This window comes from Desmodus rotundus, chromosome 5 (assembly GCF_022682495.2).
Source record: "Desmodus rotundus isolate HL8 chromosome 5, HLdesRot8A.1, whole genome shotgun sequence".
NCBI lineage: Eukaryota > Metazoa > Chordata > Mammalia > Chiroptera > Phyllostomidae > Desmodus > Desmodus rotundus.
In genome coordinates this window covers 117,867,959-117,894,012 of record NC_071391.1, presented here as the reverse complement: position 1 = coordinate 117,894,012, position 26,054 = coordinate 117,867,959, and the positions used below count along the sequence as shown (strand labels likewise).

The window sequence follows — 26,054 nt, the reverse complement described above, 5'->3', positions numbered from 1 at the left end:
GGCAGGGCAAAGACCTGTGTAGGTTGCGGTTTCTGGAAGAGGACACATGTGAGAGATGTGGAAGGAAGACTTTGTTGGATTTGGTGGCTCGTGAAACAATATAAATTTATTCATCCAATCACCAAATACTCATAAAGCACCTCCACATTCCAGGCACTGCTCTAGTTGCTAGAGACGATACAGTGAATAAGACAAAGAGCCTGCCTTCCAGGAGCTTACAGTCTGCCAGGAGAGATAGACAACATATAAACAAATGAGTAAATAAGGTAATTTCAGACACCAGTAAGATGGAAATACAACAGGATCGTGACAGGGAGCAGGGAGCAGTTCATGGGCCAAATCCTGTTTTCGTACGGCCTACAAGCTAAGGACAGTTTTTGCATTTTCAGTAGTTGATAAAAAAAATCAAAATAATAGTTCATGGTATGTGAATATTATGTGAATTAATTTCAGTGTTCACAGATAAAGACTTACTGGTGGGGAGGGGTCGAGGGAAAAGGCAGAAAACTGCACTTGAACAACAATTTTTAAAACAGGGGAAGAAAAGACTTACTGGAGCTTAGTCACAGCCATCCGTTTACGCATTGTCTACACCTGCTTTCACGCTGCCACGCGGGACGGGTAGCTGTGACAGACTGTGCTGCTCCCAAAGCTGAAACCATTTCATATCTGGCCCTTCACAGAACAAGTTTGCTGAACGCTGGTTTGGAGGAGGATGTGGTCAGGTTACCGGGAAGGAGCTGGACTGGACAGGGCTATCAAGGAGATAACATCGAGCTAAGACTTACGTGAGAAGGGGTTCAGCACAGTTCTGGAGAACTGCTTCAGGCAGAGGAAGCAGTTAGTGCAAAGGCCCTGAGGCAAGAATAAACTTGCTGTGTTTATTTGAACAAAAACAGCAAGAACTAGGGCCAGAGTGGCATGAGATGGGGGTGGGGGAGAGCCAAGACCACCTGTGGAGGCAGGAAGGATGCCTTTGTCACATCTGCCCAGAACGTGCTAGGGTGAGCCAAGAGCAGAGCTTTTTGAGACTTTCAGGGGCCTTAGCCACACTTTCACCTAGCGGCTCTGTGTCACATCACATAAGTTACCAAAATGCTCCCACATTCATCGTTAATGTAGTTAACATGTGAGCTGGACTGAATTGTTAATTGGTTGATGACCTGGCAGATACAGCTTTTAGGAGCAAGGGTCCTCCCTTTGCTTCCATGTAGTTTTGGACTAAATGACATGAGTGAGGGGCAGGGAAAGGGGACACCTCCCACAAAAGCCAGCCTTCAACGCAAATACTTTCAGTCCTTTTGACCACGTCAAGAAGGGGAAAGACTGCCTCAGCAAAGCTTCCTGGGAATAACTGAAAGTTATTATTCAGTGAGCTAGAAATATTTTACTAAAGGAAAAAAATGTATCATGCTTGAACACGGGGTACTTTTAGCCAGATAATTTATTTTGAAACTTGGACAGCACACAGCATAAGCCCATTTATATAGAGACAGCTGTTACATTTATTATTTACTAGACCAAAGCAGTTTCTAATTAGAGAAATGAATGTAAGAAGTGGTACCCTTTGGTTCATTAGATATCAGATAATCCATGTAAAGTTAATCCACACAAATGCTTACTAGCACAGCACCTGGCACCCAGTAAGGTCTCAGGAACTCTTGGCAAGGATAGGGAGGAGTGGAGAGAGGGGAAGGAACCCCATACATCCCTCCCCTAATACATGATTACAACAGACCTCTTCTTAACTACACAAAATGATCAGCCCCCAAAGGACGAAAGGCCCTTCTCGCGGAGAAGCTCCACTTGTAAGTCCTCCCACGTGCCCCATGGCCCTGCAGCGCCGGGGATTCTTTACAGGATCCTTTTCCCCCAGCCTCCCTGATTCACTCTTTCCCTCTCTCTGAAGGGCAGCCCACAGTTCCACGGCCCAAACGATATGACCGAGTTCACAATGACTCAGACCGCTGTCGGGGTTTGAAAAACTGCTTTGTTGCTCCCAGGTGGAGCAAAATATTCAACCACTGTGGCTCAGCTTTGACACGCATGAAACACAAACACACTCAGGACTGGGTGTGATTCGAGTGACCCTAAAAGCATCAGGACTCTTCAAGGTACACAGACGAAGACTGAAGGGACCATATGTTTGTGACGTCTAAAAAAACCAAAGTGTTAGGCAGTTTGTGGGTGGAAAACTGTCACTTCTCTGCAATATGGAATTCTGCAATGAGGACTCATTGTAGGGTTCCTGAAGATTTTAAGACAAAGTTTTATTTATTTTTTTATTGATTGATTTTGGAAAGAGCGAGAGAACATGAATTTGTTGTTCCACTTATTGACACATTCATGATGTGCTCTGACTGGGGATCAAACCCTCCACCTTGGCAACTGGGGACAATGCTCAACCATCTGAGCCACTCGGCCAGGGCTCAAGACATAGTTTTGGAGCAACTGAAAGAAAGCTAGGAACTAAACATAAGAGACCTATTCCAATAGCAGTTACATGAGGGAATAATACGTTCAACCTACTTCAGGTAAGATTATAAAAATTTGCAGAAATATTTTATGAAGGATTAATAAAGAAAAATTAGGTATGTCGAGCACACATCCATATCATTCTCAGGTTGAATGTCTAGAAGGATAATTATTACACCATCTCAGAAATTGCCCGTTGTATCACTGCCAGAAATGGAAAGCCAGGTGCTGACTCTCTGGTATAAAGTTTCTTAGGCCCTTACGGCAGACTGCAGGAACATGGAACAAGAACCTCTGGTTTCAAGTAATATTGCAGAAACATGGAGACAGCCACATGGTGCATTCCTCCCCACATGCCTAGAATTTGGAAAGCAGGCAAATTAGATTATTTCCTGAGCATAAGACTAGTAAAATCAGCAAATGACCATCAAAACAAAGATATACAAACTCATTTCAATGAGAAAGATCAGCTCCCGAGTTGAAGCCGACTTGCTGAAAGGTATTAGCATAATTTTAAAAATTGTGTCCATGGCCAATGCAAGCTCCACACAAAATCCTCAAAGAGACTTACTCAGAAATTTTATTCAAAGCCTTGTTCTCAGGAAAGAGTGGTCCATGGCCCACTGGTCCAGGGTCAGATATTTCCCCACTGTGAAGATGAATTTTATCCACTTAAAACCCTTTGCTCTACTCGCAGGGATGCCAAGCAACCTCTGGATTAGGGTTCCATGTGCACCTGTCGGCAAAGTACTGGAGCATAAGGATTTTTGTCTAAGTTACCATCATATTTCTCAATGTAAATAAATTAGCAGTGTGTGTGTGTGTGTGTGTGTGTGTGTAGTAAGCCCGTAAATAGAAACCTGTCCTTCACAGTTGAATCCCTTCTTGATATGCCGATGAATCCAGTGTCCCTGGTCCTGCTGGATGTGGCACTATACCAGTATCCTGGTACCAGATACTGTTCTCGAGATCCCAACTTTACTTGGTGACCTGCATTCAGGTTCATAACATTGACCCGCATCCCAGGACAGGCAATCAGAACGCTCATTACGAAGGGATGTGCTGTCCCTGTGGCACACTCTTACTGAATCATCCCTCTCTCTCAGAAGATCACATGTGAGTGAGTCATTCACCATTTTTCCTTGGTGCTTCATCCCATTTTGCATCCCACAGCATGATAAATTTAAACTGCTAGTCCACAGATTTGTGGAGGGTGTGACTGGGCCCCACCCAAGCACTACAGCGTTCAAAACTAATGAAAGCAACGCTTTTTCCTTGGAACTTGAGATCCTTCTAAAAGTAAAGGGAGTAGCAGAGATGGGGTTTGAGTCTAGAGAAAGAAGAAATTGCAAACATTTAATCAAAGGCTAAGTGTGTAAGCTAAATCAATGCAGACAAATTTGGAAACCGGCCTAAGCAATCTCAGGACAGAATCTATTCCAGCTCAGCACCTGGCAAGTAAATTACTGACAAACTTTTGTCCAAATTGTAGCCCCTTATTCACAGCAGTGTGGGGGACAATAGTAATAATAATTTTGATCCGCAAATTGTGTTAAACGTATATTTTACATATAATTAAAAACAGCCTCACTCCTCCAGCATTTCCACGCATACCAGTCTATTAACGTTTTTACTCTGCTCCAGTGATTCCTTTGTCTCAAAGGCAGGGGAAAGGAGGGAAGACACATCTATTAAATAGTCCTCTGCATTATCTTAATTAATCTACTCAATAACTTTTGGAGTCATTAAGATTAGAAAAATAAAAAGCGCTGAGGTGGCCCAAATGGTTGTTGGGAGAGCTGGTTGGGTCCCGCACTCTCTGTTCAATGCCTGCCTTGCTGAAGGTCTTCCTATGTCACCTAATGCCTCAGTTTCCACAGACAAGTTTCCAGGAGGACACGAATCAAAGTATATTCTAATAAATTTTATAAACATATAGCTGACCTACCTGGTTTCTCTCTGTACCGTATTCAACTTACAGAGTTTAGTGTTGAAATTTCCTGAAGTGGTTTTTCTTTTGTTACCTGAGTGACTCCCGGTACCGCCTGTGAAGTGGAGACCTTGGGCATTCTAGTGAGCTGGGTTTTTGTCCGTGTCTGTGTTTTTGAGGTATTCTGCCCTTTAAGTGAAGGCAAACTGGATTCCCCTCCGCTCAGGCCAGTGACCGTAGCAACAAGAAGCTGATGTGCTGATAATGCTGATAATTGCTCACGGTCATGAGACCCATATGACAGCGTCACTGAGGTTTCATGTCCATTCATTCAACAAACAGTATCTGAATGCCTGCCCATGCCTGATACCGGCCTAAGCACTAAAAAGCACACTTCGCTTTCCATCTATGCACCCTTCGTACAAAAAATTATCCTGTATGCCTTTTCTCTATCATTAGAAAAAAAAAAATATATATATATCCTGGAGGCTGTTGGCAGTGAGTCAGCTGAACTGTGTCTTCCCACTGCAAGGCTTTCTACAACCCGTCTGAATGTCCTCTCCCAGCCTTTAGTCATTCTCCCTCTGGTCATGGGGCTCACTCCTCCACGGGGCAGGCCTGGCCCCTGCTAAGTGGCTCCACATCAGGAAAGCCAGCCTTGTATTCTTTGTTCTGTGCTCTGGAGCTAGTGTCTAAGGAGGTTAGAAAGAATAACCCTTTAAAAAAATTGTTAATCCTAAAATGGAGACAACTGTATTTGAACAACAATAGAAAAAATTTTTTAATCCTCACCTGAGGATATGTTCATTGATTTCAGAGAGAGGGGAGGGGAGAGGAAGGAAGGAGGGAAGGAAGGAAGGAGGGAAGGAAGGAAGGAAGGAAGGAAACAAATATTGATGTGAGAGACAAATATCAACAGGTTGCCTCCCATACATACCCCGACTGGGGATCAAACCCGCAGCCTAGGTATGTGCCCCTGACCGGGGATCGAATCTGCAATCTTTTTAGTGTGTGGGACGATGCTCCAACCAACTAAGCCACTTGACCAGGGCAATAACTCTTTTGATTATGTTTATACTAGCTCTAGCGACATCAATATAATAATAATATTATTCAGTACGTACCAGTAGCATGTGAAAGAAGAAATGCCAGATATAGCTCTTCTAACTTTTACTATGAACCAAAAACATTACAGGCTTCCTGTCAAAGCTATGGATTCGGCACCGCTACGACACGTTTTCGCAAGCCCTGGATGGCAGTTGCTTATGCTCTTAGAGGCAATGCCCCTGCAGACTTCAAACACAACTATTCTTTTGATCTCAGAGTTGATAAGATCAAAATGTTAAGCTAAGCACAGGTGAGAGAGCAATTCTGAGACAGATATAAGTACACTGAGAAATCTTATGGTGCAGGAAGGGAACAGACAGACTGGACCTGAATAAAAAAACTAAAGTACAGTCGTCTCCCCTGAGCCGCGGTCTCACTTTCTGTGGTTTCAATTAACCACAGTCCACCACAGTCCAAAAATAGTGGATGGAAAATTCCAGAAATAAACAATTCCTCAGTTTTAAATTTCATGCAGCTCTGAGCAGCACAATGAAATCCCGCACCATCCCATTCCGTCCCACCCGGGATGCGACTCATCCCTTTGTCCAGTGTATCCACGCTGTACGCGCCATGTGCCTTAGTCACTTAGTTGTTACCCCTGTCATGAGAGAGCCAGAGAGGTGGCACATTCACATACATTTTATTACGGTATGTGTTATAATTGTTCTATTTTATTGTTAGTCATTGTTAATCTCTTACTGTGCCTAATTTACAAAGTAAACTTCATCATAGGTGTGCATGTATGTGTGTATATCAGGTTCAGTACTATCCACAGGTACAACCATACCCCTCGTGGATTGGAGGGGGCTACTGGATAGTAGGGAAGGGGTTTGCAGTGAGCCAGTGAGAAAGCCAGGCATGCAGCCGGGCTTCCTGTTGCCCTGCTAGGTCTTATTTGCCTGTAGGTAGGAAAACAGGTATTATGCAGCCCTGTCATTTCCCTACCAAAACAAGCAGTTCAGTTTGCCCTTGAGGGAAGAACACACTTCCCAGATGAACAGGAAAAGCAGAGTTTTCCTTCACAGATTTACGCTGGCTCAGCCTTGGAGATTTGGAAGTGACCTGAGAATAAACACTGCTCTCAAATGTTCCATTTTATTCTGATGCCTCTTATGCCCTGAAAATATTTTAGCTTTGTGGGCAGCTGGCCCTCCCCCTGATTCAGCCACTCCTTCCGTGGGCCAGGGCTGGGCTCCATTTCCAAATCTTTCCAGAATCCAAGTTGACTCTGGCAGAAAGATACAAAAACAGAACTGTTAAAAATCTTCCACAGGGGATTTCTGCTTCATATAAGGAACTTGCTATTTCTGATGCAGCCTCTCCCAATTTTCATTAAAACCCTCATGAAGGCATGGGAAGGCGAAGGAAGGAAGTCATGACAAAACCAAAAAGACTAGGACTGAAATGAGACACTGTCAGAAGCTGAGAGGAACTGAAACTAAGTTAAGGCAGATACAGCCATAGGAGATGGGTTATACCTCTCTCTCCATCAGCTCTGTGTGATGGGGTGTGGAGATCCATACAGAGAACTGCAGCCCTGCCTACCACCTGAGTTGAAGAGTTGTGGGTGGGCACTGTGGTGGTAGAGTAGATGCAGGGAAAGCTGACCAATCTGAAGGACCCTGGCAGAAATGCATGCTGGGAAGTACTATACAGACACACACACACACACACACACACACATATCTAAATTTTTTAAATTATATTTTATTGATTATGCTAAAAATCAGTTGTCCTGATTTTTCCTCCTTTGACCCCCCCCCTCCACCCAGCACCCCCTACTCCTTCAGACAATCCCGCCACTGTTGTTCATGTCCATGGGGCATGTGCGTAAGTTCTTTGGCGTTTCCATCCCCTTTACTGTAGTTTACATCCCCAAGGCTATTCTGTAACTACCTATTTGTACTTCTTAATCCCCTCACCTCTCACCCATTCCCTCACACCCCTCTCCCATCTGGCAACCTTCCAGTAACTAACTTCTTTTCTCTTGCTTTTAAGAGTCTCCCTTTATCTTTAACCTTCGGCCTTCTAATAATGATGTGTCTTGGAGTGGGCCTCTTTGCATCCATAATTGAGACTCTCTGTACTTCCTGGACTTGCACGTCTATTTCCTTCACCAAATTAAGGAAGTTTTCTTTCACTATTTTTTCAGATAGATTTCCAATTTCATGTTCTTTCTCTTCTCCTTCTGGCACCTCTATGAAGCGAATGTTGGACCTCTTAAAGTTGTCCCAAAAGCTGTTTATATTATCCTCATTTTTAAAAATTCTTTATTTTTCTTGTTGTTCTGATTGGTTGTTTTTTGCTTCCTTATGTTCCAAATCATTGATTTGATTCTTGGCTTCATCCACTATACTGTTGTTTCCCTGTGAATTGTTCAATTAGTGTGTCCTTTGTTTCTGACTGGGTCTTTTTATGCTGCTGAGGTCCTCACTAAGTTCCTTGAGCATCCTTATAAAGAGTATTTTGAACTCTGTGTCTGATAGATTGCTACTCACCATTTCATTTAGCTCTTTTTCTGGAGTTTTGGTCTGCTCTTTCATTTGGGCCATGTTTCTTTGTCTGCTCATTTTGGCAGCCTCCCTGTGTTTGTTTCCATGTGTTAGGTAGAGCTGCTATGACTCTGTGTCTTGGTACTGTGGCCTGATGTAATAGGTGTCCTATAGGGTTCAGTGGCACAGCCTCCCCATCACCCAAGCTAGGTACTCAAGTTGCACCCTTTGTGTGCAACCCTTCTCTTGTAGTTGAGCTTTGGTTGCTGTTGGCAGTCAGTCAGAGGGATTTACCCAGGCCAGTCAGCTGCAAGGACTGGCTGTGGCCACTGACCACCAACCTCCACCCTCTGTGGAGGATCAGCTGTGCAGGGGCAGGGTGGTGGTGCTCAGACCTGGTCTGTAGCTGTACACTGGGTGCACTGGCCCTGGCTTTCCTGGGTGGTGCATGCCAAGGTCAGCCCCCACCCCTGTGTTTTGCCTGAGGCACCCTGCCTGAGCTGTAAAGCAATATGAGATGGCTACTACTTTTGTTGGGCTTGGAGATTCCCAGGAGCAGCCAAGCTGTAACTCTAACCTGCCAGCCACTAGGGCTCAATGAAGCCAGCTGTTGCTTGTTTGACAGGATTTAGGAGCCAAGATGAGCCATTCTTATGGAAAAGCAGGCTGGGTGGGCCTGTAAATTGGGTGGGGTAGAGCCTCTGTGGATCTCTAAGGTGGGTCAAACAGTATTAGCCAGGTTGATAGGGTCTCACAGATGGCACCAGCCTACTGGCTCTGGGCGGGGGAGGGCTCAGCAAAGGGACAATGGCCTTTGCTCACCTTGATGCCAGACACTTCAGTTTCTCCCTGTATACCACTGGTGCCCCTCAAGTTGCCACCCAGGCACTGGAGCTCAGAGGGAGTGAGTTTGTGTAGGTGAGTCTGTGTTTGGGTTCCCCAAGAGGAACTGCTTAGGGATGCAGCAGCCTCCTCCACTGACTGAATCCCCACTGGTTTCGCAGCCAGAAGTCGTGGGGACTTATCTTCCTGGCACTGGAACCCTGGGCTGGGGGGCCTGGTGCGGGCCTGGGACTCCTTGCTCCTGATCTATCTCTCCTGAATATTTATCCACGTGGGTGTGGGGCCAGCCTGTTCCACGTCTGCACCTTCCTACCAGTCTGGATGGATGTGGTTTCTCCAGTTCCGTAGTTCTCAGACTTCTATTCAGCTCAATTTCTGACATTCTGAATGATGGCTGTTCTATATTTTAGTTGTAATTTTGATGTGGTTGTGCAAAGAGGCAAGCCATGTCTGCCTATGTCGCCATCTTGACCAGAAACCTTAACATTTTTTTAATTTTTAATTTTTAGCTCAGAGAACCAGGCATTGGGGGTTGGAAAAGATGCTGCCTTGGAAAGGCAGAGAGGAACAAAGAGAAAATCATCTTGAAACTGGGAACTGGACCAGGCACTGTACCAACAACTTTCTCTCCTGCTTAAAGCTGATGTCAACCCAAGAAGGGGCACAGCGCGGGACTGTTTCTCCGCTCACCCTGTCTCTGCACGGACACAGTCTCTATGCCGAACTGCACGGTGCTGCAGCCTCAGACCGCCTGTGGTCACTGAGCGCTTGAAGTGCGTCCAGTGTGACTGAGAGACTGAATGTTTAATTTTAATTAAATTTAATTTTTAAAATGGAAGCAGTATAAAATATTTTTCCATACCACAATTTTAATGTTCTGGTCAGACTACATTTCACTTTAACCATGGACTGCATTGCATAGTGCACGGGTCAGCCACATCGCATTGATTCTGGCGTTAAACCTGATCCATCACCAGTCTAGTTGGTGTCACAGATTTATTCACTAATATATTTTCTTTGCATTAATGCTACTTTTCAATGTGTTTATTTGAATATGCTTTAAAGATGGCACAAGTTATAATGATAAAAATTATAATTTGTAATTAAATTTAAATACTTATTTTAATTATAACAAATTATTTTCTAGTTAAAAAAATAAGTGTGGACACATTTAAAATTGTAAAACCAAGGCACGTGGACTCGAGTGGAGAGGCAGGAGCATCATGACGGGCTCAGTAATGAACAGAGACTGGCATTAAGGGTTAGAGGGTTAATCTGGGCAGGCGCAGTTTGGAAAGTGTTCTGCTTTTGGTTTCAAAGTCAATCAATTCTTCTAAAACAGATAAACCAGTTTTTCCAACAGGGATGCAAATATGAAAGAAAAAGTATGTTTTGGTACTCAATTCAGATATTGGAAAACTTTTAAGTATGTTAAAAAAAATTGGGTAGGTAAATCTACATGAAAACTAAATTTTGTGAAATCTAAACACAGATCAAGTATTTCTGATGAAAATCTAGCATTCAACTTTAGATGTCTGTCAATGTAAAGTACACAACAAACTGTAGAGACTTAGTATAAAAAGGAGACTGTAAAATATCTCATTAATAATATTTTATATGGATAACATATTGAAATAAAACTGAATTTACTGGATAAAAAAATCTTTATTATTAAAGTTAGTTTTACCTATCTCTTACTTTTTAAAATGTTACTACTAGATATTTCAAACTTACATTTGTGGCTCACCTTATATTTCTGTTGCGCAGCACGGCTCCCGACATGTCTCGTTTTGTCTAATAATTATTATTATATCTACTGTTAAGGACTTTTTTTATTATGTGTCAGATACTGTTCTAAACACTCTACATGAGTGATCAGATTATCATTTTAAGTCTCGCAAAAAAACTTTATATTTTTAGTGCCTTCATTTCACCATTTGTTGAATAAAAAGAAAAATACACTATGACAAAATGCTAGAGAATAAGGGGAAGGGTATAAAGCCAGAGAATATTTAAAGGGAAAGACTATTCCTGAAAATAATCCACTTAATTCAGAAGCAACATTCAGGAAACTATTGTGCATCCTCACTATTTTACAGAATAAGGAAACATTCCAAATAGGAGAAGAAAAATGACCATGACAATATCAATAAACCCTCTGAGCCTAAAGATTTTGGTACATATTCTGCACTCAGCACGTCAAGGTCAAGATTGATTTTCTCTGATCGTCCTCTTCCTCCCTCTCTCTATTTAATCAAATGGCAAGAGACTTTAGATTTTAAAACACACGTGTATTTAAGAGAGCTTGCAAAATTATATCTAAACATCATTCTTTTCACTACTGTTTGGTTTCAGCTAAATTTTTTTCCATAAAAATAAAATTCCCCGGCTTGAATCCCTTCTAAAAGAAAGAGAGATTATCTGCAGAAATTATAGGAAATTTAATATAGCACCTCAAGAAATCACAAAAAAAGATGAAACAGAAAATGCTGGCTATCTCTTTAAAAATAACATTTATTTTTAATATTAGGGGTAAAAAATGTACATGGCATGAAATTATTGTCTGGTTTAATTTTTGCTTTAGCGACTTCAGGATTTTATGATGGTAACAATTACATACGGACCCTGGACAGTTCATGCTGATTTTACTCGTTATTATTAACCTCTCCTTCTGTTCAGCTGTTATTATTTAAGTTGCCTGGATGTCTGACAAACTTGTTCCCCAAACCCAGAGGAATGTGGGTAGAGGTAGAACTTTCCATTTCAAGCCTGAAAATTATGGATCTGTCCACTGCCTCCAAATGGAAAAGATGAACTTTCAGTGAATTTTACAGACCATTAGGCCTTTTGTAACCACCTATGTCCTCCTTTTATTTTATTTTGTAAATGATTAAGTCAACCTTAAGCACTGAAAAGGACATTTGAAAACAATGGAAACTTGGATCATCTACTTGCATTTTCTGTTTGTTCTAATCTCATAGCACAGTTGTGATCATAGTATATATATAATTTTATGTTCTACCCTCTCCTCTTAATTTTCCATTTTCCACACAATCGCCATATTTATCACTTTACTAATTTAATACTCCCCCATCACATTGACATGTTATAATTTATTCAACGTCCCACTATTGGGTGTTCAGGGTATACTTCATACCATGACAATAATCTTTATAGTAAATACCTTTGTAGGTATTTTATTTTTTAGACCTAGTCCTTGTGATATGATTACAATGATTATGAAGATTTCCAGTTATCCTCCAAATTTATAGGGTTATCCAAAGCCCAGCCAGCCAGAAACTTGCTTGCTTTGTTTATTTATCCTTAATTTAATGTTTAGGTGTAATAATGAACCCTATTATGGGTTTAATTTGATTTTTTTAAATTAGTAGTAGTAACACTGAATCTTTCTTTTTTTTCTACTTGTATTCAAATTAGCTGTTCTTCATTTTTTGCCCATATTTAAGATCTTGGTGCTTTGTTAACATTTATAGAAATTATACATATATTACAATATTTTATATCTAAAATTTATTAAGAATTTTTCTAATTTAATATTCTCTTTTTAGTACAGTAAAATTTAGTAGAAAAATTTTAAATCATACTTATTCATCTTTTTATCTGTACTCACTCTTATTACTTCAAAAGTTAGAAAAATTCCTTTTTTGGTAAAATGTTCATAATTGTTGAGCTGCGTGATGAATAGGTCCATGGGGGTTTGTTTTTGTTATTCTCTACGTGGATATATGCTGAAAAACATCCATAAAAAAACTTTTTAAAAAAGTATCTCTTTCCCACTGCTAGAATAGTGAATTTTATTTCTACTAGTTTTTCTCCCCCACCTTTCATGTTCCAGTTGAGGGAACTCTTGCCCAGAAGGTTAAAGTAACTCTCTTACTGACTCACTTGTTCCCACCCACCAAACTTGGCCACAGATCTCTTAGGCACTGCAGAAACTCTTGAAGATGAGGCTATTTAGAAAGGGCTAGAATTCAATTAAAGAAAGTTTGATAGAAGATCCCAAGTAGCTCGGGCTTTATTCCTACACAATTGTTCCCACCCTGCCCCACCAATATGACACAGTAAGATGAGGGGTATGCTGATAAATTAACAGCTGGCTCTCCGAGGAGAGAAAACCCTGATTTGTAGCCATTTCTTCAGTGTAAATATTTCCAACATAACTGCTTTTCAATGCGATGTCACTGAACTTGGGGTTGGGAACAGCTAGGCAGTAGTACACCATTATATAGTATTTTCACCACACAGACATAATACACACACACAACCTCAAGAACATATATAATAGAAAAAGGTAGTAAAATAACTAAGTGATGAATTGTTTTAAATATATCATTTATAAATAATTATATTTTAATATAATTTATTTACTCCTAAATACATATGATTTAATTTCAAGTAGTGACTACTATATTTAGCAATCAACTTGCAAACCCCTGAAAATTTAATAATCAGCTCTGATGGGCTGATACAAGAATTGCAGAAGATGCTCCAGCACACCACGAGGAGACAGGACAGCAGTGAAAAAGCTTAAGGACAGAGTCAGCGCCATCTGCTATTGCGGAGCCATTTGAGGAGCAGGCCTGTGACCTTGTTAAACATGACGGCCATCTTACTCTTCTGAGTTTGTCCCCAGGACTGGAAATTACTGGAAGCAAGAACAGAACAAGACTAACCGCTCCCTACAGCCCCAAGCAGAAGATAACGCTGGAACAAACTGCAGCCCCTGTTACAACACCCAACAGCCTAGGGGCCACACAACAGCAACTCCCACACCCGTTTTTAATCCAATTATAATCTAGTAAAAACTCAAAGCCCCCACCCCTCAACGCTGGTGTATCCCTCCACACCAGGCGCCTCTCCTTTCTTGGAGAGTGAATAAAAACTTCTCTTTGTGAGTTCTTTCACAGTCCACATCACTGACCATGCAAACAAAAGGATAATTTGTTTTTAACTGTACTAAAATACATATAACAAAATTTACCATTTTAACCACTTTTAAGTGTTCAATCCAGTGACATTAACTGCATTCACATGTTGTGTGACCATCACCACTATCCAATCCCAGGACTTTTCCATGATCCCCAATGGAGACTCCGTACCCATTAAACACTAATTCCCCCTTTCCCCCTCACCCTAGCCCTAAAACCATCATCCTACTTTCCGTCTCGATGAATTTGACTGTTTTAGGTACTTCATATACATGGAATCATATATTTGTCCTCTTGTGTCGGGATTATTTCACTTAGCATAATGTTTTCAAGGTTCATCCATGTCTGAGCAAGTATGTGAAATTCATTTCTTTTCTAGGTGAAAGCCAGATTTAAAGACCAACATTTAGGGCCACCTTTGGTGCCCAGACAACCATGCTTGGCCTGGAGGGACGGTATGTGGATGTCACTCCACCTACTCACTTCCAATAAGTCTGGCCCAGATTCTGAAGTGCGACGGATGGGAGTCCCATCCACGCAAAGCACAGCCCTGGTGGAGAGGCCCTGGGGCACTTTTAATAAGGAACCTGGAAAGGATAGAATGTACCGTATGCAGATTAAAATCTCATAATGTTTATCTTTTCAATAAGTCCAGGCCGGTATTTCAACCTCCAAAGTTCACACAATTCAGCCGTTAGGAAAGTGGTTCCCTGACCGACAGCATCAGCTGGGAACTTGGTCAAAGTGCAGATTCTCCACCCCAAGCCCAGACCTACAGACTTCAGAACTCTGGGGGTGGGGCCCAGCAATTTGGTTTTTAAGACGAACCTCCAGGTGGTTCTTACGAAGTCTCAAATTTGAGAACTGATGCTATTGTAAAGTTTCTAGATTCCAACTACTGATGCCTAAAAAAGTTCCCAGACCAGTCCATGGGCATTTTGTAAGGGTAGATTCCCATTCGTGATCTTACATAAGCTATAAGAGAACGAGGGAAAAACAAAAACAAACAAAAGACCCCAAGAAGATTGATGTTAATGGGGGGAGAGGAGTCATGTCATTAATATTAAAAATATCTGCATGAATATGACTCAGGAAATGTGTTTGCCAAAGATCATTTAAACAGTGTAGAGTTCTCAAAACCGCCCACTGCAAACGTGCATCACTCCCAGAGGCCTGATCTGTTCTTTCACAATGTCTGCGAAACTCCGAAGTCACTTCTCTTCCCGCACGTGGGTGCTGGCAGACTGTAAAGGAGACTATTCAGCCCTGGGGGAGGCGGGCTGAGAATCCTGCACAAAGGGCAAAATTCCAATCCCTGCCCTGCCCTCCTGTGAGGGCTAGTTTATTCTGGCATAAAGTTGACCCAGGATTCACCATAGAGCCAGATTTCTGCGGGCATTAACAATAATGCCAACCACATTATAGTCTCCTTCCCTATTGAGAGAACCTTCATGACTTGAGCAACTGGGCTTGGAAAGCCGGGAAGCAGGGACTCACCCCAGGAGAAAATGATTGTTCCAAGGCAAACCCCTTCCAACTGCCACCCATGGTTTATGAGTGGCCACGTGGACCACTTCTGGTCCAAATACAGACAACCCTACCAAAAGGCTTCTAGAAAGAATTTCCCTCGAAAGCAGGGTCAGCCTGTGAATCCCCCCCTTTCTGCTGGCCTTGGCTATTGTCAGGACACTCTGTCTGAAGCTATGACCTCAAAGGGCTCCTGATTAATATACACTACACATGCCTCGCATGGGATCTGGGAGAAGTCCTCAGACTTCACTGTGCACGACAACCACTGGGGAGAGTTTAGAAATACCACAGACTTTTGGGATGCTACACTCTAGAGCTTGAGTAAATCTTGGGTTGATTCCAGAGGCCTTATTTAACCAGGTTTCAGCAAAAACACCCGGTTATTCTCCTCACACCATGTTCGACCCTGATTCTCACATAGGGGGTCCCTGCATGGGACCCCAATTCCAAAACTGCAGGTCACTTTGTGTACAGGCACTCAGATTCCTGACTTGAATATTTATCTTGCTCCTATCGGATACTAGACTTTGTGAGAAAAACAAAGAAGGAGCAGGAGACATGATCTTGCTCTCAAGGAGCGTGTAAACTAGTAAAAGAAACAAAACGGCAAAAGCAGCATGTGGTAACTATGGTCAGAGTTGCGGGTGTGGGGGAAACAAGTCGTGCCCTGCCGCCTCCAGAGATTCAAAGAGCTCTCAGTTGACTCAGGCTTAGAAGGACCATTGAGAATTCAAGAGCGAAAGAGTTTTGCAAGCAGAGAGAACAGTAAAAATGAAACATCGGCTAAGATCATGAATGGTGAGACTTAGGTGGAAAAGAGTTCTCACTCTGGAGTTGTGCTGGAGATGGAGGACATTGAGAGAGCAGTAGGAGACAAAGGCTGGAAAAGTGATTTTCAAAAATGGGTCATGTGGGAGCAGGCTGAGCTTGAAGGGTGGACTACATTGTCCATCCATGGGAAATTGTACATTTGTTGAGCACCCCACTGGTAAGCACCGACTACGTGCTAGGCCAGAGGATGGGCGCTTCGTGGTCCCTGCCCTCAGAGGAGCTCAAAGCTGAGTGGAGGACTCAGGGCTGTACTAAGACACAGTAAGGTGTGAACATGCCTGGGATGCAGGCACTGCAGAGAGAGACAGGAGCACACAGGACAGGCCCTTCACCCAGATAAAGTCAATCAGGGAAGGAAACTCTCCAAGCTGAACCTTCAAGAGTTGGCCAGGTAGAGGACAGGGAAGCAAGGAGTCTTGCTTCTCCAAGGTGAACTTGTCCCTTGATTCCTTCCAGGTACCCAGTGGTGCTTTCATTTCATTCAAAAAACAACTGTGCTAAGTTTATTACATAACTGTGCTAAGCACTGGAGCAGATGCAAAATAAAATAGGATTTACAATCCAGGCCTGCAGTTCTCAATATGGGGTCCTTGGACCTTCTAGGACCTGTCCCCCTATATTGATTGGTCCTGTCTTCCATAGGCCCACGGAATGATCTCATTTCCAAGGGCCCTCCTGCTCTGCCCCCAGGGACCAGCGCTGCTCTGATTGACAGGACTTGCTTTCTCATCCCCATGCCCGTGCCTAATAAGCCTTCTTTTCTCATCCCACCCTCAGTGTAAAGGCTTCCCTTCCAGCAAGCCTTCTCAGCCCACCCATGATGAAGTCAGGCACACCTCTAGGGCAGCGTGTGCATAATGCATCAAACCATTTATCGTGCAGTCCTACAATCCTAAAGACCTGTCCCCAAGGGACTGACCGGCCTCTCCTGCCTTTAGATGCTTCCCCAAGTCTTTCCACAGGGATGGGCCACTGGAATCATAAGCACATCATCCTGGTTCAAAGTCTGCTCTCCACTCCTCACCTATCAGCTGGGACCTCCTAGGTACTTAGAATGACCTAGGTCAACATCCAGTTCATTTTGGACAAGTATTGTGGACAGAGATTCTACTCTTACCCTCTCCAGCATTCCAGTCCCATAGTCAGCTTAATCTCCCAGACCTGCCTTTTCTGGTTAATTCCCCACTTTTAATGCATTATACATTTTAACAGAGTGGTACAGGATACAGAATCAGACTGCCAAGTTCAAATCCTAGCTCTCAAGGGGGAAGGGTTTAGAAAGGGAAAATGGCCTCTGTTTGCCCCAATGCCAGACTCCTCGGTCTCCCCCTTCATGCCATTGATGCCTCTCAAGCCACCATCCTGTCACCGGAGCCCAGATGGAGTGAGTCTGAGTAGCCCCTGGCAACCACTAGTCCACTCTTTAATGTGATGCAATTGACTGTTTCAGATGCCTCATACCTCAATCTCTAGGAATCCCAGCTCCAGGAAGTTTGCTGACCTTCAGCCAGGAAACCAGGATGATGTGAAGCCGAGATGACACGAATCAAGATAACTAAACCAGGATGACGCACACCGGACCATCGCTTGACTTATCTGAATGGACTGTGCTCGTCTGCACGTAGAGAACTTTGCAACCCCCTCCCTTGATCTTTGTTCTGTCCCCTCTACCTCATAAAAACCTTTGCCTGCACTGATGGGTGGAGAGGGGCTTTGAGACCTGAGTCCCCCAACTTCCCTGGAGATGGGCTTTGTGACATGAGCTCCCCATCTTCCAGGTGACCGACACCCAAAAATAAACCACTTTCCTTTACATCACTACCTGCCTCATGAGTATTGGCTTTCCTGCATTTGGTTACAGGGGTGTCCACCTTTTCGGTGTCTCTGGGCCACAGTGGAAGAAGAATTCTCTTGGGCCATGCATTAAATATATAAACACTAATGAAAACAAGCAAAAAAAATCTCATAATGTTGTAAGTAAATTTACGACTTTGTGTTGGGCTGCACTCACAGCCATCCTGGACCACATGTGGCCCACGGGCCACAGGTTGGACCCCGCTGGTGTAGTAGTCAGCTATGATAAGCCAAATCCGGACAAATACCCAAACACCCACAGCAAGCTGTGGGCCTTCTCAGGCATTGTATTCCAACTTTCATTCTTAAAAAGTTACAAAGGAGAGGACCCTAGCTGGGTAGTTCAGTTGGTTAGAATGTTGTCCCCATACAGCAAGGTTGTGGGCTCGATCCCGGTTCAGGGCACATATAAGAAGCAACTGAGGAATGCATAAATAAGGGGAATGACAAATTGTTTATTTTCTCTCTCTCTCCCCCCCTTCCTCTCTCTCTCTAAAATCAATAAATAATAATAAAAAAATAAGTTACAAAAGAAAAGAAAAACAAATCCCAGCTCTCCCACTTGCTGGTATGTGACCTCGAGCAACTTACTGAACCCTTTGTGCCTCAGTTTCCTCATCTGTACAACATGGAAGATATAAGCAGTGGCCACTTAAAATAGATGAAAATTTAATAAAATAACACCCCTGGTATTTTGCACGGGGTCAGACTCACAGAAACATTTGGTGAATATTAGTTATGAATACCTGCAGCACGGGGGTTCCAGCATGCAGGAAAGCAAAGCCCTTATAGACTAAGGCTGCGATTTTCAACCAGTGTGCCACAGAATTTTAAAACCTGCAATATCTGACTATTTAGTCGGGGCACTGACCTCTTTTCCCTTCGCTTGTCAGATAAAACAGTGACAATAGCCAATACAACAACAGCTGTCCTTTGTGAATGAATCAAAATTATACCTATTTTTTGTCATATTGGCAAAAAATATATTTTCTGGTGTGCTGCAGAATTTTAGTAATTATTTTATGTGTGCCATGAGATGAAAAAGTTTGAAAATCACTGGACTAAATTATAGTCTGGCTGAAGACAGGAGTCCAGGCTCTGAGTCAAGGCCAACCCCTCAGTGCCCCGGGACCTGGTATCAGTGCTAGGATTTTCTCTACAGAGGGCCCCGCCCTAGCAGGTCTAGCTAGTCTACAGGCTGTGACGTATCCCATCTACCTCCTCTCTCTGCTTCTGCAGCTAAAACACGTAGACTAGACACGTAAACCAATCAGATCATTTAAATACAGAGCTGTGCCTACCATGCAGTTCAAAGCACCTTACATTCTTTTTGGAACCAGCTAAGTATAACCAAATGAATAAATAATCCACCAGAAATGGTGGGTTATGACAAGAATGAGCAATTGCTACTTCACCCCATTGGAAACTGAAGCATAACTGTGTGTTAGCACTTTGTATTCAAATAATAAAGTGTATGGCCATACATTAATTTTGAGGTTGGAAAATTATATATCCTACATCTCTATCTCATTCTTCCTCTTCACAATGTTAAAATGGGCAGGTGATATTGGTAGCTCTCTATTTTTAAAAAAATTGGTAACATGTGCCCTGGCCAGGTGGCTCAGTTGGTTGGAGCGCTGTGCTGTACACTAACAGGCTGTGGGTTCCATTCCTGGTCAGGGCATACACCCAGGCTGCAGGTTCGACCTCGAGTCCGGGCACGTGCAGGAGACAACTGATTGATGTTTCTCTCTCACATCGATATTTATCTCCCCCCTCTTCCTTTCTGTCTGAAATCAATTAAAAAAAAAACTCGAGTGAGGATTAAAATTAGTAATTAATTAAACATTGACAACATGTGATAAAAATATTTAACTAGTGCAAAAAGTTATATAGTGATGTCTGTAAGAACATCGCCCCCCACGCTATGGCAATCGCTGTTATAATTTCCTGTGTATCCTTTCGGAATATTTAATACATTAAGAAGCACATCAGAATATAGATAGCCTCTATCATTCTTATCCAAAGAAATGGTAGCATACCATGCAAACCTGTATTTTTCTTTTTTAAGAAAAAAGTATCTTTGATATCATCCTGTATCTATTCCTATCGATCTGCATTACTTTTTAAGAGCTGCACAATATTCACTGCATGGATATTCTATAATTTAATCTGTCTCCTGCTGATAGATATTTCGGTCCTTTATAACCTTTTGCTCTACAAACAAGGGTGCAATACATACACCCTTGTACACATGTCCAAGTACATCTTTGGAATAAATTCCTAAAACTCAAATTGCTGGAACAAAAGGTAAATGAATTTTTTAAAATTTTGACAAATATTGCCCAGTGTCACAGCGTGTTTTTTTGTTGTTGTTATCAAATGAACTTTAAACTTGATCTTAGCCAAAAGGGATAGCAAATCGTCTTTCATTGAAATATTTTCCTCTGTAGTTCTTAACTAGCCGGGCATTCCGCTGCACCGCTGTTGATCTCATCTGTGATGGCATGAGGGTGGTGGCTGGCCACCACACTGCAGTCCACAGACGACAAATATTCCAGAGCAATTCTTTTTTTTTTTAATCCTCACTTGAGGACATATTTATTGATTTTAGAGGGAGAGGAAGAGAGAAAGAGGAACATCAACGTGAGAGAGAAACAATGATTGGTTGTCTCCCATACGTGCTCCGACCTGGGATCATACCTGCAACCTAGGTATCTGCTCCAACCAGGAATTGAACCCACAACCTTTGGTGTAGGGGACAATGCTCTAACTAACTGAGCCACCTGGCCAGGACTAGGGCAATTCTTAACACTATGTTTACATAGTTGCTGGGTGTCCATGATTGGGTTTTGAAGGGTATCCTTAACCCCCTTGAAACTGTATGAAAAATGTCAAATGTGTGTTTTTCTCGAGACAGGATTCATGGTTTGGAGAGAGGGGAAGGTAAGGGAGAAAGAGAAGAAGAGAAACATCAGTGTGTGGTTGCCTCTCATGTGTGCCCCTTACTGGGGGCCTGGCCCGCAACCCAGGCATGTGCCCTGGCTGGGAATTGAACCAGCGACCCTTTGGTTCTCAGGCCAGCACTCAATCCACTGAGCTGCACCAGCCAGGGCAGGATTCATGGCTTTAATAAGATTCTCAAAGGGGTTTGTGACTCTAACAAGAATAAGAACCACTGAGTCAACAAGTCCTTGCCTTGTTCAGCATCAAAAAGCAAGAGTAGCAGAGGTTGAAGCTAAGCAGGACCCAGAAAACGCCTTCCTGAGCGCTCTGGAGGAGTGAGAGGGAGGATGCTTAGAGCTGATTATGCCTCTGGGCTTGTACCTATAAAGGACCTCCCCCAGGGCCGGTGGTTCAATCACACACAAGTCGGGGACTTTCCTCCCTCTCACCACAGGGCCCCTCTACATTAGTTTCTGATAATAATTTACTGTTACCTCTTGAAAGGGGGGAGGTGAGTGCCCTAAACCAGAATTTCGAATCCACAGTGACTCTGGTCATTCATGGGACCTTCTCTCTGTTACAAGTCAGGCTGCTCATGCTGCATTACGTCTAGGCCTTAAAGGGTTAATAGTGTTGAGGCAGAAAGTTAAAGCTGTTTTCCAGAACTTGATGTTTTATTAAGAAACAAACGGCAATTTTTAATATATATGTTAACTTTATAGGTTTAGTATTAAAATTTGCAAAAGTGGTAAAATAAATAAATAAAGGTCTTTTTCAAAGTAATTTACCGTCTGGCCTTTGCCTGCAATTTATCTCTGCTGCTGATTAGGGATCAAACATTCACTACGACTTTTATATCTAGTGGTCTAGACCACGAAGCATTATGGCCATTTCCTAACCTCAAGTATCTCGAACCTTTAAAAAGAATTCTTCAGAGATGGTGGCTCAGGTTTCCATAGCAAAAGCTCTTGGTCCACGTCAAGCCCAACTGACACCATGTCACTCCCATAAAACCAACAGCAGGCCTTAAATGGAAGTCCTAAATTCCTTGGGAGATTAAACTTTATTTTTATTTGTTTGATTTACATATACTGTGAAATGGTTACCACAATAGGTTCTGCTAATACCCATCATCTAATAGATATAATTTTAAAAAAGGATAAAAGAAAAAATATTTTTCATCTTGTGAAAGGAACTTAGGATTTACTCTTTTAACATCTTTCTTATGTCATACAACAGTGTTCGCTATTGCAATGGTCGCCAAACTTTTTGGCACCAGGCACCGGCTTCAGGGAAGACAATTTTTCCATGGGCGAGGGCAGGAGGATGGTTTAGGGGTGATTCAAGAGTACTACATTCAAGTTCGCCTCCAGCTGTGCGTCCGGGTTCCTAACAGGCCTGGACCTTACCGGTCCTGTGGGGCCCGGAGGCTGGGAAACCCTGAGCTATTGTCATCATACTGTACGTTACATCCCTAGTACTTACTTATCTTTGGGAAATTAGCCTTGAAATAGTAATGCATCTCGTTCAGTTATGTTTTAAAGCAAACAAAAACCCTTGTTGGAGATCCACATTGGTCTAGAGGTATTAAGCACTGTAAAACAATGGGGTATAATGGGTACACTATACCCATAGGTATATTATACCTATGGTAGGTATGGTAAAAAGGTGCATAAAGAGCTTGAGAATGGGGACAGTTTCAGCATCTACCACACTACCTGGAGTTTATAGCGTAATGACAGGCCTATGTTTTTGTTAATGCTTTATTTGTCAAGCACGCACATATTCATGTTTTTAAAGCTTAGTTTGTCAAAGCAAGGTCCAAGAAGGACCTGAATTACAATTCTCCAGGGAGCCTCTTAAATATGCAGATTTCTGGGTCCTACCCTGTCATACTAGATATGAATTTTTAGAAGGGGGGCAAAAATCTGCCTGTTGGGCAAGCTTCCTGGGGGATGTACCTGAAGTTTGGAAACTATGGCTTTAGAAGTCATCTTAATGTAGCCTTGTACCCTTCACAGCTCCATCAGAAAGGGGTGTGGATACTTCTGCCTAAATGCCTCAGGTGAGAGAGCTCTTGCAAACTCCAAGCCCACACAGCCTACGGGTTTCAAGTCACTTCCTTGAATTTAACCAGAAGCTGCCATCCAAAAAACTCCTACCCAGCCCTGCCTAGTGCCACAAGGAGTGAGTAGATTCCCACATCCACGTGCCAACCCCCTCAAGCACTTAGGGTTATTAACAGGTGTCCCCGCATCCACCTCAACCTGCCCTCTCTAGTGGAAACAGCCCCAATTCTTTTAACCACATCTCATATGTCAGCTTGACAAGAATAAAGTTAAAGAGGAAGAGAAAAATATTAGGTCATGATTTAGCTAATAAGCCAGGAGGCCACAAATCCAAACCTCAAATCACTACGAACTAAGCACAGATGGAGCCACAGTAGGGCAGAGAGAGTAAATTTTTTAAAGTGGTCTGACTTTGACCTACGACCACAACTTGGAGCCTTGGGATCCTCATCTGCAAAACCAGGTTTAATAACCCCACCTCAGGTTGAAATAAAGATTAAATGAGAAACACAGGATGACTTTATTCAAAGTCCCTCCGGGAAAGACATCGGAGAGCCTATCAAACTGCTGCCATCAGTAGCCCTAACTGCACTGAAAGCAAACCCTCGAGGGCTAGATTTGGGCCAATCACAGTCCAAAACCCATGCAAAAAAATTTTTGAAGTTTCTTGTTTTATATTAAAAAGGTATCTAAACTTTGAATTCTAGTCCAAAATATATCTGTGATTGTATAAAAAGTGTTTTTTTCCTCAAATATTTCGGTAAAATTGACATCCAAGGACAACTCCCCCCTTATTTATTCTGATGTTTCGGGTACTCCCTGGCATACCACATACCTCCCCGCAGTGCCTGCCACTCACCTCATCTCCCTGGAGAGGGGCAGGCTTAATCTCCAAGCAGATGAGCAGGATGGGGAAGACAACTGAGTGGCGGGACATAAAGCAAAGAAACGGGCCACAAGATATGAGTGTGGGGATGACCAGGAGGCTCAGTCTTCAGATGCTGAGAGCTGGTGTAGTACAATTCGACTGTGCTTAAATTGCTTTTGGGGAAAAATTATCCCCAACAAAGGCAAGAACACATAGGAAGGGAGATCATAGACACCCTTTGTAGTTGTGTGTTCATACATGCTTGTGTCTATGTGTGCACTCCATCCGCAAAGCAACAGAAGTCTAACCTCAGATCAAGACAGGGGGTTGGCTCTGGGAAGTAAGCAGGTCTTGAGCAGCTATGGTTACCCATTTTCTAAATCCCGTCCCCTTCTTCTCCTGCTTGCTCTCCCACCTCTCTGTCATCTGAGAAGTCCCTTGTTTGGCTCTCAGTAGAGTCACTTGCAATGTAAGGAGGAGGTGGAAGGTTCTAGAACTGATGGACAATGGGATGGATCATTTAGAGGAGGGGACCCCATTCATTCTTCCCACAAAAGCTGGACAGATGGTTGAAAAGCAATAATCTTTTTGATCCTAAAGTCTCGAGCAAGTCAAAGCCATGACAAAAGAGACCGGGCCACTGGCAGATTCAAGTCCTGGGCCTCAAATAATTACAGATTAAATAACAATAATCACAGAGTCCCCCGTACCAGGCTTTGTGCTGAGAGCATTAGATACACAGGAAGGATTGAAAGGTTAAGAAAGCAGGAAAAAGAAGTAAGTTTCTTAAAAGGAGCAAGGAAAGAATAAGTAAAACTTGTTGAAATGAGTCAGCTCCAGAAAATACGAACTCAATCTTTTGTTTATGATGCCCAAACCAAGCACAGCGATTGGCACATGCACTCAATAAATAACGGCTGCATTCTCTGATTGGAACAGGGAGCTGTATAAACCGCTCTGGAGGTCTTTCTCAATAAAGGCCGCGTTGGCCTCTCGTCCCCCGGAGCGCGTACCGGCCCGCGCAGCCTCTCGCTCCACCCAGCGCCGCCCGAGCCCGACCGCCCGCAGGCCCGCGACGGGAACCCCCGTCCTGGGCGCGGCGCGCGCCCGGCCGGCCCCGCGAGGCGCCCTATGGCTGCCGCGCCCCACTCCCCGGGTGCAAGACCCCCGGTCCGCACTCCCCTTACCGGTCCTGCCAAGACGTAGTTGCGCCCGTCTTCAGCGGCTACGGAGGTCACACCCTCGTCGGGGCTGGGCAGCCGGTCTTATCCCGGGTGGACCCGCCCCACTTTGGGGTGGAGACTGAGCCCGAGTTCCTGGTTGTCCCTCTACTCTCCAGACCGGAAAACCGTCCTGGGCGAAGGGCACCTGGAGCCGGGACCGGGACCGGGACCGTGACGCCCCCAGGCCGGGGCCGCCCCTGGCACGTGCCTGCTCCCCGGGAGGCGGCCGGTCCCGCTCTCCCGGTGTCTGGTTCGCCCAGCCAGCCCCGCACCTCCCAGCCCCGCTCCTGCCCGGCATTGTCGGAGCCCCTGTACCCTCCGTGTCTCCCCTGGGGGGCACCCCTACAGCCCGAGAGTCCCGGGCCCTTCCCTCACCCCCGCCGCACCCAGCTCTGCGCTGGAGCCCGGAGTCCCACCGAGAGTCAAAGCTTCTTCCTCGAAAAACTGCACTTTCTTTTTCCCTGCAGGGCTCACGCGGAGCCTGTGGCCGGAAAAGTGGAAAGTCGTATCAGCATGGCACATTTAGTTTCCCTCTTACACATTAAAACATTCACTTCAAAAGTTCCCAGGAGTTTCACTTCTCTCTTGAGGAAAAGTGGGTTCTTTCCCTTAGGGAAACTTGGAAATGGAGTTAGCAGCAGCCCAAGATCTTTCTTTCCCTCCTGACCTGTTAAGTTACAAGGGTTTTGTACTGGTCAGCAGCTCCTGGGGTTAGCCTTGGCGCAGCATTCATTCCCCCGCAGGGGTGTCCAACCTTTTGGCTTCTCTGGGCCACACATTAAATACATCGCGACATCTAATCACAAAAAAATCTCATAATGTTTTAAGTAAATTTACGATTTTGTGTTGGGCCTCATTCACAGCCATCCTGAGCTGCATGTGGCCGGTAGGCCACAGGTTGGACACCCTTGGATGTGTTCTTATCTGTTGGACACAA

The 26,054-nt window shown here is 43.6% G+C and overlaps 1 protein-coding gene across 1 annotated transcript in view; it reads right to left on the bottom strand.

Annotated features, from left to right (window-relative positions):
* ANXA4 (annexin A4) overlaps positions 1–25,219 on the bottom strand; it is a 60,632-nt gene extending 35,413 nt beyond the window's left edge. The window contains exon 1 of the mRNA XM_053924803.2: positions 25,082–25,219. The gene's annotated coding sequence lies outside the window, so the exon portion shown is untranslated. The remainder of the gene's footprint in view (positions 1–25,081) is intronic.
* Between the last annotated feature and the right edge of the window lie 835 nt (positions 25,220–26,054).